Here is a 15,234-nt window from a genome sequence, read left to right on the forward strand (position 1 = left end):
AAATACCAAATAATAGGATCAGTTTTATTCCCCATTCAGAGATGGCAGAAACAGTTAAGGAGTTTCTGATAAGGGAGTTGAATGAAGCCCAAGCCTCTGAGTGCTCTGGACCATAATTTTTTAGCTTCAAAATAGGAAGGAGTCTGAACCAGTTCCTGATTTCTCTTTGCTGGGATCTGACACCATGTAAATCTAAATTCCTTGCTGCATCCAGGGGTTTGGGAAATGAAATGTAAGTACCTGAGGCAAAGGGAAGAACAATTGTAACTGTTGTATTTCAGCTATGTCCCCAAGGTAGGTGCACCTGAGCAACAGGGATTTCTCAATGTGCATCATTTCTTGCAGTCTTGATAGAGCTGAGGTTTGTATCAGAACATCCTGCCACATGTACCAGGTCCTGGATATCATTCTGTACACCATAGTACACAAAATACACACATTGATCTTCCTTGCTTCCTTGTACCTTCCCCTGTAGCCAATCCACAGACAGAAACTTATCTTTTATTTACATTTGGTTTATGTGGAACTGGCCTTCAGGTTGTGGCTCTGTCTATGTACTTCTCTGCTTATTTCCATCCCATTTCTTCAATACTGGTTCCAAATCCTGGTCACATTTAATCTAATAGGAATAAAGAATCCCCTAAATTGTTTGATTTCTACAAGTTCTGGTAATAGAGACAGTCAAGAAGAAAGGAAGCTCTACAGCGAATGAAGTCATGCTCATATTTAACTAGGCATTGCAGAATTTATATGAAGAAGAGGGGGACAGATACACAGAGACACTTTGAAATAACATGACAATTTGGAAAACATCCCATTAAATTTACATCTTCTAAAGTCTATGCTAAAATCAACCAATTTTTATTGACAACCAGCATTAGTTTCAGTGCTTATAGATGCTGTCCTACCTTGGGTCCTACTTCATCTCTTCCCTCCACATCTTTAATACTAAACAGCAAAGCATTAAGCGAGAATTAGTGGAACAGAGACTGATCAGAACTACCATGGTCTCAGTACCTTGTCCACACCCCTATGATGTCCACGTGTGTCCACAAATTCTAGTTTAAAGCCACTTCTACAATGTCATCAAAATCAAAACAGAAAAGGGAATATTAATTTTTTCACTCCTTAACAAAAGTCTCTCTGTTTTCTGTAGCATCTTATGAGATTTGGTGTTCAGCTCAAAGAGTTTTACCTCTCACCTGCTTGTAAACTCTCCAGCAGAGTAAGGAAGTCATTTTCTCTTGAGAAACTTGATGGACTTTAAACTGTTCAGTGCATCCCAAGACACTTGTTTAGTTTCTTCTGGCAGCTTCACTGACATAAAGATGACAAATTTCAAGAAAGCAAAAAGTACTTGGAATTTGCTCTTCCTTTTGGTGACAATTATGGTTTCATCATTATCTTGCTATTTTAGCTTTAAGTCTTCAAAGTTCATGTCTTTATTGTCATAGAAACACTCAATCTTTTAAAAGCTCTGCCTTTAAGGTTTAAAATTCTCTCAATGCAGGTCCACAGTGGACATTACTTCCCTGAGTCTTATGTGTGTTAATGAGAAAAGAGCAGCATGTTTAATATTTTGAAAATAATAATAATAATAGTAGTAGTAGTAAAAGAATCTTTACTAGATGCTCTGTAGTAACTTCAATAGCTCAAAAATATCCAGATAGGTTACCTTGTGCTGCAGAAACACCTGATAGCCAAACTAGCTCCAGGTCAATCTCCAATACAATTCTTATTATTTCCATTGAATGGCATAATGGATAATGCTGTTTCCTGCAGTTTCTAGGTTCTTAAATCCAGAAACATTGCATACGGGTAGATACATAACATATGGGCTTGAGCAATAGAATACTGTTTCAAAATTATTTGTGTTACTAAATCTGTAACTTAGTGGTCTGAGACAAATACTACTTGAATTTCTTATGAAGAAATTGATATGATCTCATCTGTACTAAAAACATAATACAAAATGTATCTCTAGGTAGGGTTGCTCTTATCTGTGGGACCTGAAACATCTGCTATGTAGGTTTTAAATACAGGGAGAATTTTCCTGGGCAGACCAAATGATTCAAGGACTGGTAAGAGAAACAGGAAGTTTCAGTAATGGCTGATAGAAACTGCTTCATCACCAAAACAAAATTCAAGACTCTCCTGAATATTCAAATTTTTCTGGCTTTACTTGTATGGTTTACACATAAGGTAAGTACAAAACAGAAATGTAACAAGAAGAGAACACATCAAGTCTCATGTACTGTTACACCAGTAAAGACTTATATAAAGAAATAAGCAGAGTTTTTTTTTTAAAGTCATATATTGCTACTTATTATATCTGTTATTCAATATCAAAGGCTACCTGGTATAGAAGCATTTCATCTGTTTCACGTGAGCTGTAACATCCTATTTCCTTGTACTGTACATCATTCAGACTGAGCTTCCTTTCAGAGCAAACTGGAATTCAAGGTACAAATATGGGGCTTTACACATGTTTGCTGCACTTTCTGGAGTACAGAAACACTGAAGAGAAGCCCAGCAGCCTACTTTCAAGCATAAGCTGATTTATGCAGGTAGCTCACATATGAGAATTGCTTAATGGCGCATCCAAACCTTTTCAAAACAGATGCAAGATTGCCAGCCAAAAGTGTGAATGATTTTGGGTTGGGGTACAGGCAGGTGACCAAAATTATTCCTTGTCTGGCAGTTACCTTCTGCCTGCCTTATATATTGATTTCTGCCTGAGCTGCTTCTGGACAAAAGCAGCTGCAATTGTGTTCATTTGCACCCTAGGTTGTGGAGGCTGTAGAGGTTCTGTAGAGACCACTCAGCCTAAGTTTGCATTTTAGCTAAAGCAGCCATTAATGCAGATGGAGAATGAACTTAGAATGGCATCTGGCACACTGGAAAGCAGACTCTGTACCAAGGCTATGGAAGAACAGCACTGCTTCTTTGCACCATTTTACTTCTGATGCATCAACCCTTTCTTTCTCTAAGAAAACCCACTGGTATCTAAAAGCTCAAAAAAGTATCATCCTTGTTGGTCTATTCTGATACTTACAGAACAATTCTAAGGAATTGTCTTCAAAACAGGTTATAGATTTTAGGAGTTCTTTATTTTTTTATTCTAATTAATTAAACAGACCAAAAGCCCATCAAATGAAGCAATAATTAAACATGAGTTTCTGCTCTGCAAAGAAGGAAAAGACAAAAGAACTGAGATCAATGGTAATTCAAATCACAGGAAAAAACTAAGATATTGTCCTTAGGGGATTTTCTTTATCTATTAGGCAGCCAAATCGTTTAACAAGTTCTGACATGTGTGTTATTACAGATACCTGCACAGCTGGCATGCTTGCAAACAAGCAGGTGCTTTTTTTCCACTGGGTTCATTTCACAAGAAAAGTCAAAGAGAATACTTTCAGAGTTGAGCCTTTGAGGTGCAAAAGACAAACAAACAATGATGACCTCCTTGCAGGAGAGGCTCTACACTTTTCTATGGTGAGCATCTTTCCTCTCATGGAGTTCAGCTGCTGTAAGAGAGCACAGGTTCCTCCAGCCAGCTCAGCACAGCAGTGCTCAATGCTGCTTTCAGCACGTCAGGAGCCACAGGGCTTGTTCTGCCCCTTCTGACAATAATCACCAGCAACTAAGTGTAAATGCAATGAAATTTGAACAGTATGCAAGAAAAAGAGAGTAGAATTGTGCTTGATTCAGAAATAATTCTTTGTTTATACCCACTTCTACTGCAAAAGTGATTACCTGAGCATGAAACAGCTAATTTTCTGGGCTCTGACTATTACAGAGACTGGAAATTGTACAGCATATTGAAAAATATTAAATTGCAAGACTGTACAATAGTAATCCTGTTTTCATTTTAATGTAAAAAAAGTGGTTGAAGGCAAGAAGCAGACATCATCATATCTACCAGACTCACTGTGGACTCTCAGGCTATTATTTGAAGCTGTGAATTCTTAAATGTCTTCTGTGACAGACTAAAAACCTAAGTGTCTGAAGGCATCAAACTCCTTCCTTTGTAGGAAAGATAGATTTATCTGAGGAAGATTTCCATGTCAAATGTGACTGATGGCATGTCCAATAGGCATGGCACACTGGCAAAAAGCAGTGAAAATCAAAGCTCCCTCCCTGTCAGTGGTGTGCTACAGGCTCCTCTCTGCTCTCGCACTTACACAGTAAACCAGGATTCTGCTTAGCAAGAAATTTTGGAATTCTATAACAAACTTTTTGTAAAATGTAATGGAACCTCAGCTCAGTCACTCCCTCTGACTTCTGAAGTTGTGCATATGGAAATAAAGAACTGGGTTTTAACTGTAATCTATCACAGATGTCAACATATCTGCACAATTTAGTCTGGGATACCTGCTGTAAATCATAGCAGGAACTTTATCTATCTCTTTCTTATTTAAGTGTCTAAAAATACAGTGGCCTGCAGCATCCCCTTTGGGCTCCTGCAAAGAACAGACACTGAAAAATGGAGCAACTTCTCTGGAGAAGGGGCTTGCAGTTGTCATAAAGGTCCTGTAGCTTACCTGTGGCACAACTTCCAAACCTGAGGCTGGGAACACAGGATGCAGCTGTGCTGCTCACCAGGAAAGCCTCACTGGCACCAAATATGATTACAACTTTTTCTGGTTTATACCTGAAACCAGTCCTGCACTCCGTGGGCAGAAAGAAATATGGCCAGTCAGAAAAAATACTAATGCCTCGTCTTCTAGATTCATCATTGCTGGGTAATTTGTTTTGGCAATTATATAAGAAAATAAATATTAATTATTATAGTTATATCTTTGAAATATTTTGTTATCATTATATTGGGGTTTTTTTCATTGTAGAAAGAGTGTTTCTGTTAGTGTCCTTGATTGTTCATTTTTGTGTTCAGGGCTTTTTAAAAAGTGGTAAAGCCATTCAAATAGGGGTTCTATTTATAGTTTCACCTGTCTCCTATCTAAGGTAATAAATTAATTAGGATTTTGAGTGGGAAAATAGATATTTCATATATATATGTATGTGTGTGTACATATATATTCAAATATAAGTCATTTAAAAACCATATAAATCTATTCTTAATTTTCACTACTCTACTGGTAAAAATAAGGCTGAAAATTATTACAGGAACCATACAACAGCAATACAATACAGTAAAATGATAAAAACAATAACATATTTTATAGAAAATACGAGCATAAAATGACTTTGTGTGAGGCTTCTTTACCACCAAGCATTTTATCATTTAAGAAAAGACAACATTCAGCTGTGTTTAAGCACCTACTGTGTTCAATTTCTTGCAACCCATACGGGAATGGGAATAGGTTTTACTATATTCAATTCAAAAAGCTTGACTCATTACTGGTCATGCCAGCACAATCTTTTAGTGCCAGTGGTAATTTGTTGGTTCTGATAAGTTTGCAAGTGTTCTCTCCTTCCTTTTACATTCTGCAGTTTCAGGCTTTTTGTATGCTCCTTCCTTTAGCTGAAAAAATTCTCAATTTCTTAATACTCTAGAACTACTTTATTGATCAAACCTCTGGGATGTGCTCAGACTTAATGCACAAACCCCACAATTTCAGAAGGCAAAAATAAATTTAATGCTACACTGCTTTGGGGAGACTTTCAATTAATTTGACCAAAATAATATTTCAGGTGTTTCTCCTTAAAATGCAACTTGGAGTTCATGCTCTCCACAAAAGACTGTGTGTGACCTAGGCTCCTTTTTCCACCTTCTATAATCCTTGATATATAGCATTATTTGATTTGTGTTACAGGGAAGTCCTACGAGTGTCTTTGGGCAGTAAATTCAAATTAGATCAGCCACATTTTTCCAGTTTATTTCCCCTGTTTTATTACAGGGTACTAAACAATGCAAACGTTATTACCTAGCACCCAGTGCCTTATCCTGTAACTCCATCCTAAAAATATGTTTGTTAACCAAAGTGGAATTCTTCTGTAGGCACATGCATAAGCTCTGTGAAATGCATCATTGCTTCTTCAGAGGACACTGCACCTTTCTGAGTCATTTTTGTGCAATATAGTTGAAGGGAATTTTTTCTGTCCAAGCTCTACTCTTGCGATAGCACGTGTTGTTATTTTAAAAACTTATAACTATTCATCTTGGCAGACTAATAAAGTGCAGAGCTAAAATCTCTTGAATTTTTAAATTTTACTATTTTAGAGGGCTACAATTCTGTTTATTACTAAGCTAATTGTACATTATTCTCTCCAGTTAGAGAATAGTTTAGTAATAAACACCCATTGTATATGTCATTTTTAAACCTGCAGTGACAAAATAGAAGGAAGGAGTTGTCACTCTTGACTTGAATTCAGTACTCTTCTACTTCTGTAAAACTGTTACTGGAATGGGGAGAGAAGTGAGCACAGGAGGAATAAAGCAAAAGGAATCAGGGGTGCACAACCTTTCATTTCTCATCAAAAAGCGACTGTTGTGGACATAAAAGCAGGCTGCTTTAAGTATATGAATATCAGTCCCAAGAAAGTTGTAGAAATACCAGGCTGGAGCATACCTTCTCTGAAGTCCAACATTTACAGAATGTGTTTTCTCCCTTCGCTAATTTTCTCAGCTCTTGGCTGTCTTCCCAGACTGCAGTTTCTCAGGCTGGTGTGCTGTGATCTAAATGCTAGGCTGGGTTATAAGCTAACTTGAAATGCAAAGTAAAAGCCGGTGCTCTAAAGTCAGCCTTTCCTACCTATTAGAGGTACTGTTTTACCTAAGCAACCTGTGCATTTGCTCACAGCAGTCACCCTGTTTCCCTGTGCCATTACTCTGCTGGTGTTCTGAGAGATCTACGTGCAGTACTGAGATCCTCACTCCTCACCAAACTCCCCGTTGGCATCTCAGGAAATTTTACTTCTCTAAGGACTGTTGGTTCAAAACCTTCACAGTCAGATTTTTCTCCCTCCCAAATCATCATGTCTGATAACCTGAACACAATTCCTTTCAGACCATCTCAACAGGGTTTAAGCAAGTGCCTGCTTGTCTTTTTTGTATTTTTTTTTCATAGAAATAGTCATAATAAAACACCACCACAGTAAATCTGGACTTACTCCAGTGCCTTTGAAGGAGCTAATCTGCATTTACCCCTGTATTTCTGAGCTGAAATCCAGCTCAGTGGGATTACTTGTGTGCAAAATCTGGTCCTTGCAAAATCTCATGAAATTGTTTAACAGCTACCACATAAAATCTAAGACATTGATAATATTTTTTAGCATCATGCTGTAGAGCAGGAAAAGGATTTCATGACCATAACTAGGTCAGCTCTCAAAAACGTACTTTAAGCTTGGTTTTCCCACACTAATCAAGCTGTATTAGCATTCACAACTCCTGGTCTTTCCCCTCTACCCCTTCCCCCAGGCCTGGTGTATTGATGGAGCAAAAGGAGATAAAGAATTGGACTGTCTGGTATGAACAAACAAAACAACAGATGTCTCTGCAAAGGTTTTGAAAGAGACATTGCTTCACCTTCCTCAGCAGAAAGAGCACAGCTCCAAAAACAGATCAAAGCATTTGGCGGAAGGTTCAAAAGGAAAATATTGTTATTTTCTCCATTAAATTTTTACCTTTTAATCCTTTCTTTCTTTATTCTGCCATTTCTCTTTTCTCCTTATCAGTGGAAAAATGCCCTTCTGTTGAGTTGACAAAACCTGACAAGTCAGAGGTCAAAACTCATTCAGCTCTTTTCTTACCAAGTCTTTTGTCTGGAACCAAAAATTTTATTTTCCCATTATTTGAGAGTCTAACTGTTGTCTCTTCCACCAGTTTCTGGGACATTTGTATTTTGGATGCTTGTCAAAACCAGCTTCTCTCTCTTGCACCTGAGAGCATGGCAGCTCTCAAGCCTTGCAGATGGGGGCATGTATTGAATTTAATCCACACAACTTTGGGTAGGTAGGAGAGCTCCTAAATCACCATTTTGGTGAATTCACAGCAGCACCAGGTAAAAGGCACAGGGAACTAATGACAGCACAAGGTGGGAATGGCAATTAGAGATCTTGGAAAAGAAATAGGAGATAGCAGGAATAGAGGTAAAAATGGATATAGTACCAGAACCCCTGAACAAGCCTGGCAGTTACATCTCTGCCTGTAAACAACAAACCAATTAGTCAGAGCAGCCATTAAAAGAACCGCTAAAAGCCCAGAACTTACTGACAAAGGCAGAGGATGATAAACTATTTTAGTCTTAGAAAGCAGACTCCTCTTTATTTCCATGTCAGTCAGACTTAGTCCTTTGCTTAGAGAATACTGAAAACAAAACACAAGGTTTCAACTCCTTGATCAGGAACTACTGGGGTTAGAATATGTAAGAGGAAATTAAATTACCACAAAGCAGCAAGGGAAAGTTGTTTTTTATTTTATGGTTTTTTTTCTGGTTTTTGTTTGGTTTGGGGATTTTTTTTATTATTCTTTTTAGTCTATGTAACACTACAATATAAATTAAAAAAAAAAATTATCTGGATTAACAGGCTGAGCATGGGATGTTTAAGGGCAGCTCTAGGCGGGGAGCAGACTACCTTATATCCCTTTTCTGGTAGGTGGTAAGCCTGGCCATCAAGTCAAGTCTTGCAGGAATGCTGCAAGGGAGGGACTTCAGGGAGATTTTGTATTTATTCTTCACATTCCCTAAAATCCTGCAATTTACGGAATAGGAGGCCGCTACTTGGCACACATCTCCCCTTACAATCTTCTCTTCACAAAGTTATTTCAGTAAATAATAAAAGAAGAGAAGATCCCTTTTCTTAGTGGCTGCTTGGATCCAGGTTAACTGTATAAAGCAGACAAGCTCACCACAAAAAGTAAAATCTCCCCAGAAACAGGCTGGCCCTACCTAAATTCTGAGTGATTTTTTTTCCTACAGTGACTTTGTTGAGTAATCAGCTGTTCAAATGAAAGTCTTGCTACTTAACAGGGGAGAAAGAAGCATTTATGTACCACTAGCAAATAATGAAAATTTGACAACAAAATTGGACTATACAAAGATGCTAAATATACAGATAATCTTGACAGCCCATTATTTATTCTCCTTCCTAAAATTAACTGCTAAGAATGTGATGATGTTCAAGGTACATGACCAGTTGCAGGAGGAGAAATATTTTTGACTGCAAGCTATAACAAATCCAGGGATTTTTATGCTTCACAGAGGAAGCGAATGCTATTGACTGATGTGCCACCTGAGAAGAGGGGAGTGAATCAGTGCACTGGAGGAATGGACCTGCACTCCCCTTCATTCTGAGCCTGAGGATGATGGGTGCAAGGTCAGAAATAAGCAAAAGCTCCCCATTTCTTGCTTCTGTACAAGGAAGGCAGTCCTGTGGCTCATTTAAGGAGCTATTATTAATAAAAAACATCTCTGTGAAAGATCAGAGTATTTGGTCATGACAATCTACACTTCAGCAGAGTATGGAAGTTACAATAGTAGAGAAGGTTTTAAATAAAATTAAAAAAACCTTGTTATAAATGATACTTAGAAGGTTTGGTGCTCAAAAAGCAGCCCTTACTGTTTCCATTCCAAGGAGCCAGAATTAGCTGCCTTCCCTGCAGGCAGTTTAGGTTGAACAGGCAAGGCTTCCATAAACATTGGGACTCAACTGACCCTTAACATCTCAGAGATGGTGACATCTGAGCACAAAGGCACTTTGAAAGAATTGTCTAGGGGAGGGAATGCTTTCACTGCCTCTGTGGAGTATCTCCTCTGAATAAAGGAATTCAGTCTCCAAGCCTGCTGCCAAGCATCTTTCATTAACTTTGGTGAGTGACTTAATACAATGTTTATCAATCTGAAACGGAAAAAAGCATGAAAATGAACACTATGCCTGCTGACACATCTAGGTACTCTGGCCCCAGTTTTCTTCGGGCCCAATTTTTTTTTTTACTCTGGCCCCCCAGCGCCTGCATGTAACTTCTGCCCATTTCATTCTTTCTTCTCAGGCCAGCCATGTCACACATCCCTGAGTCATCTTTTAGAGCAGTTTTCAGACTGTCCTAGCACCAAGCTGCAACTAAAACCATCAACAGAAACAAGGACAGGCATGCCCTGAGGTCTTAGCTGTGCCATGCTACCCTCAGTTGCACTGCTGGAGTCCCAGAAGTGGCAATGAAGCTGTGTTACCTGTCCTGAACCATGGAGAAGTCATGTCCTACAGAGCCAATAAGCTATTGGAACAGCTCGTGCCCATGACGGAGGATCTAGCAGGCAAATATAATCATTTTATAGCTTCATTTCACTAAGTGACCCTAAACTGATTGCTTTCTCTCCCCTCTCATCTAATTCAGGAGTTAGGGACTGCCACCATGACAGTATGGGCATCTGGAAAGGACAAGCTGTGAAGTAAGAGACATGTACTTCATCCAATACCCAATTTTGAACCCAATAGTTTCAAAATCAGAGCTTCCTCTGCCTTTATACCTAGTGGATCTGTTAGGGCACAAACTCTAAAACCTCAACCATCAAAGAAGAGAATCAATGTCATTCTGCATCAGAGAAAGGATGGAGAAGGAAGCACATTTTACACACTGCCAACAATATTTAAAAGGCTCTTGTTAAATTCACAAATCCTGATTACTGCAACCTCTATGATAACTTACATTCCATTTCTTCCAATTTCAGCAGGAATGAGACTTGCCAAAGGAAGCAGAGGCTTCAGGAAGTGATTCATAAATTGGTATTATTGTTTGTACCTGTTGAGGCTTGCTCTTTATAGCTGTATGTTTGTTTTCAAAATTCAGCATATAAACATCTGCTAAGTGCCATCCCACTTTATCAAGTTTACCATGGCTGGAAAACACAAGAGAAGGGAAAGCAATGGGTTCATTGTGCTGCATCTCTAAACAGTATGAGGAGAAATCATTTTACACCTGAAGCTTTCTGCAGTTCAGAAGACATGACCCAGACTGAATGTCCTTACATTCAAAAAGCAAACTTGTAGATTTCTAAAAAATATTTTTAGAATATTTCCTTTTCCCCTTTGCTGTCTTAAATCCTTTTTAAACCTCCTGGTTCTCTGGTTAAGTTAGATGTCAGCCAGCTTCACTAGAATTCTTGACATGTTTCTCTAAAGTGACCTTTATCTTACACTGAACAAAAAGCTTCAGAAAGTAAATATAAGGTCTTCCTTACCATTTTCATGTTTATCTTGCTGCAGGCTGCATCTGATCACAGAACTGACACCACCCCCACTTCACAGGAATTTTTCTTATTTAGAGAAAAGGCAAGTAAAACAGCACAGCAGAATCAAATCATAACAGATACTGAATGCACAGCATCTCTCTCAATCAGTAATGAATCACTTCCTCGGTGCTATGAGAAAGGTGCATGAAGCTGCTGAAGGTGCCTGATTTCAAAAGAAACCAACTAATGGAAACGTAGAAATTGTTTTATTTGCTGAAAATGACACAGAAAGGGAAAAAAACCAAAAAACCCAACAAACCCAAACTTAAAAACAACCACCACCAACAACCCACCACCCTCCAAAAAAAAAAAAAAAAAAAAAAAAAAACCAAAACCAAATGTAACAAAACCAAACAAAACAAATCCCAGGAATTTGTATGGCTAATTGTTGCACAGAGTGTAGGCCATTTTGGAGGCTAGAAATTAAAGCTAGAATAACTGAGGGTAAGTGATCAACTACCACAACTTCCAGAAGATCACCTTATAGGCCACCTGCAGACCAGGAATCCTAGAAACCCTGCAGAGCCATGCACAAGGGCTTTTATCCTGGAGCTCTCTCAGCACGCAGGTGCTGATGGGACAGCACTGGCAGGGCACAAAGCTTGGGCTCATTCCCACAAATTGCTTTTGCAGTGGGACCCTCTGGCCCTGCAGGTCAGACAGGAACCAAAGGGAGAAAAAGCATCTGTCCCAAAGTCTTCAACCATCTACTGTCCTTTATTTTGGAGCGATGTGATGAAGTGGAACTGCTGGATCTTACAGTGTGTCAAACACAGAGTGGCTACAGTGGGACATTAATTGTGCCACACATGGGGCTTGCAGAGTTCTGCAAGAGGGCTGTTCTTGCACTGGCTAAAGTGATGGCTCCTTCACCACAGAGAGCAGCAGGATGGAGACCAGCCTCTGTGTTTGTAATCTCTGGATTCCTCCTGCTAAAATAGGCCACATACATACAGTGTCGTCATTTTTTATTAATCACAGGTAACATAATTCTGGTCACTGCTATAGGCTGTTTTGTGGCTATATATAATCTTGCAACTTTCACACAATTTTTGCAAAGCAAAATGAGAATGAGGAACTAATCTCATTCAAAATGTCTTAGGGCTTCAAGGAAGAGAGCTTTATCTATGTGTCTAGAGGCTAATTGTTCAAGTCCCAGCTGTTCTGCCAACTGTGGTTAATATTTTTCTGCCCTTCACAACCCAACATATTACATCAAATTGCACAGTGTCTATTATTCCCCAGTTCTGAAGAAAAAAAAGGACTTCTAAAAGTGATTTGGACAGCACTGAAATCAGGACTCACAAGCCAGTATGGGCTCCTGCACAGACTGAGAGGCCAATTCAGATGCTTCTAGAATAATTTTACACCTATGTATTAAATTAATACATCACTTCAAGATTTGTGTTACTGTATGCTTTACTGCTGTACATTTTGTACTGTGACTGAAACCATCCAGCTCTTTGAAGAGGAGCTGTGGCAGCCTCCTGGCTCCACTGGGACTGTGCTCCTCACATGGGCTGAAGCATAGCATATCCTTCAGTGGTGCATGATCTCAACCAGTACACAAACTGGGGTGCTCACTGTTCTTATTGGCAAAGGTGACAAGGGACTAGAATGAAGAAATAACATTAAGCACCCTTTGAACTGGGCAGCTTCACTTGTATTCCCAGAAACAAGGTGATTGGGACTGTGCAAAATCCAAAAAAGATAAGGACTCTATTATAATAAGCCTCTTCCCAGAACACAAAGCATGGAAAATGAATGATACAGCCTGTCACCTCTTCATACCAAATGAAACTCTGCCTGGATCAAGCAGGAGTTAAACTTTGTTTTTAATTTTAGAATCAGCCAATTGGTGTTTGGAGTCAGCACATGAGATTTGTTAGTCTCAGCTCCAGTTTCTGCTTCATGTGTTTGCCTGCACAAGCTTTGAGGCAGATTTTGGGTCAGACACAAACTCTTACTGTGTGCTTGTGCAATGCCAAGCACAAGAGAGTGCAGAGGCCCCCAGAAAGCTCCAGGTAGTAAATTCACCATTGGGACTGCAGCCAACTCAGAATACTGGCAAATCTATTCAAATTTTGCCTACCAGAGTCAGGCTTGTGGGAGTGCACAGAGCAGCAGACAGACAAAAAACCAGGGATTATTATAATTTAATGTTGTGGGCTTTGGTTTAAGTTTGTGATAATCAACATTTTCCTGCTATTGGTGTTGTAAAACAGTGGGCTATCACAATCAAGTACATCATTTGTCCCAAAGCACAGCAAAATCAAATGTAATGCCAACTGATCGAAATTGTAAGAAAGGAACTACATGTAAAGAGGCATCCCAGAGAATTTCAGTAGCTGTATGCCTACCCATTCCCATATTTCTTCTTTCTGAAATAGTGGTAACTGAAAAATGCAGTGATTTAATTCCAAGCTGGAAGAAAAAGGTATATTGTGATTGCTTCAATTAATCAAAATTTTTGTAACACGAGTCCAGGGTCAAAACATGTCAATAAATTATAAATGTTTCCATTCTGTTAATTTATGCAAAGACTTTTTAAATAGGAGCAAAACCCAAGGCACTGCATTCTGCAGCTGCTCAACAAGATATTTAAGTGTTTTCCAAAATAATTTTCTTCACTTTAAAAGAAAGCTTCTTCAAAGTAGAAGATAAAATGGAGATGTGAAAAGAACTACCAGACCGAATTTTTTCTCTTTACAAAACCTGCCTAAACAAATCATTTTTTAATTAGCTTTGAGTATGCATGCTTCTTTAAAATTATCTGGAGAAAAAAGATGGACGTCAGAAGGACTGAATGATATTAGAATAAGATTCCAGTTAAATAAGTACAACAGGCAGTTCTTTCTGATTTAGTTAGTACCCTTCTTCCCTTTGGGGAACTGTTTACCCCCAACCAAAACAACTGTCTCAGCTCATGAGAAATTCAAGACAAGCTGCTAGAACAAACTGCCAATTGCAATTCAGCTGGGATTTAATCCTACTCCAAAAAGCAGCAGTCATAAAAGTTTTATACTGGAAAACACATCCTGTTACTGCATGTTACGGTTTCATACTATTCCAGCCATTTCCTCCATTACCAGCCCTCAGTCCACCAATTCTGTCTCAACAGCCTTTCAGAATATCCCCATTGCACTCAAAGTTTTTCCAGAGCAAAAATTATTTCGTTCTGGGCATAGAATCTGTGAAGTGTTCCTCCCTGCAGAATTCCATCTTTGGCCATGACATATGCCTGTTCCCAAGCTTCCTTTACCATGGTAAAGAGTGCGAGTTATGATAAAAGGGACAGCTGATACCACCTGAAGCCACTCTGCCATGTCGTCAGAAAGGCACTGTACCCCAGGGACACACCTGAGTTGTGTCCCCAGACATTCTTTGTATTCACAAGGATTACATTTATCCTGTAACACTTCTAAGTGAATATTGACAAGAGAAGTGCTCAGTAGGGGTTTAGTTGTCTGAACTGGAGGCAGGAAAACCTGACTGTAGGCAACTGCAGGTAAGCTGGACTGAATGGGTCATGAGGGGACTAAGAATTATTGGCAGAGTCCAAAAAGAAATTACATAGAGCAATACTCGAAGGTTTACAAACTGACTCATAAAACTTTAATTTTTAGAGTCACTGCTCACTATACTCAAAAACATAAGAAGGACAAGAAGAAAGAGTGAGGTTTTGTTGCAGTCTCTCACCCCTTGAAATCTGTGGAGCAAAACAAACATTTCTCTTCACTCTTTTGAGGTCAGGAAAGGGAGAAAGGGGTATTTGTGCTTTCTCGCTCCAGCACCAGCTTTTCTAACAGCTAATGCATAATACAAAGTTTATCCTGAACAGTAATTTGAATATTGCTCTCTGAAAGCATGAAGTACTGCAGTTAAACCTACAGCACAGATAACACTTCTTTGTGCACTGGAATCAGCTCCCAGAAGCTCTCCTAGGAGGTGCTCCTTCACAGTATTTAAAAACACCTACATGCACCATTGAAGAGGATTTATAAAGGAGGGGGGGGGGAAGGCCTACAACACCAAGCATTTT

The 15,234-nt window shown here is 39.0% G+C and overlaps 1 long non-coding RNA gene across 1 annotated transcript in view; it reads left to right on the forward strand.

The window, feature by feature from the left end:
- LOC134419023 (uncharacterized) overlaps positions 1-15,234 on the forward strand; it is a 42,467-nt gene that overhangs the window by 19,512 nt on the left and 7,721 nt on the right. The gene's annotated exons all lie outside the window — the stretch shown is intronic.

The sequence above is a fragment of the Melospiza melodia genome, chromosome 5 (genome assembly GCF_035770615.1).
Source record: "Melospiza melodia melodia isolate bMelMel2 chromosome 5, bMelMel2.pri, whole genome shotgun sequence".
Taxonomy (NCBI): Eukaryota; Metazoa; Chordata; class Aves; order Passeriformes; family Passerellidae; genus Melospiza; species Melospiza melodia.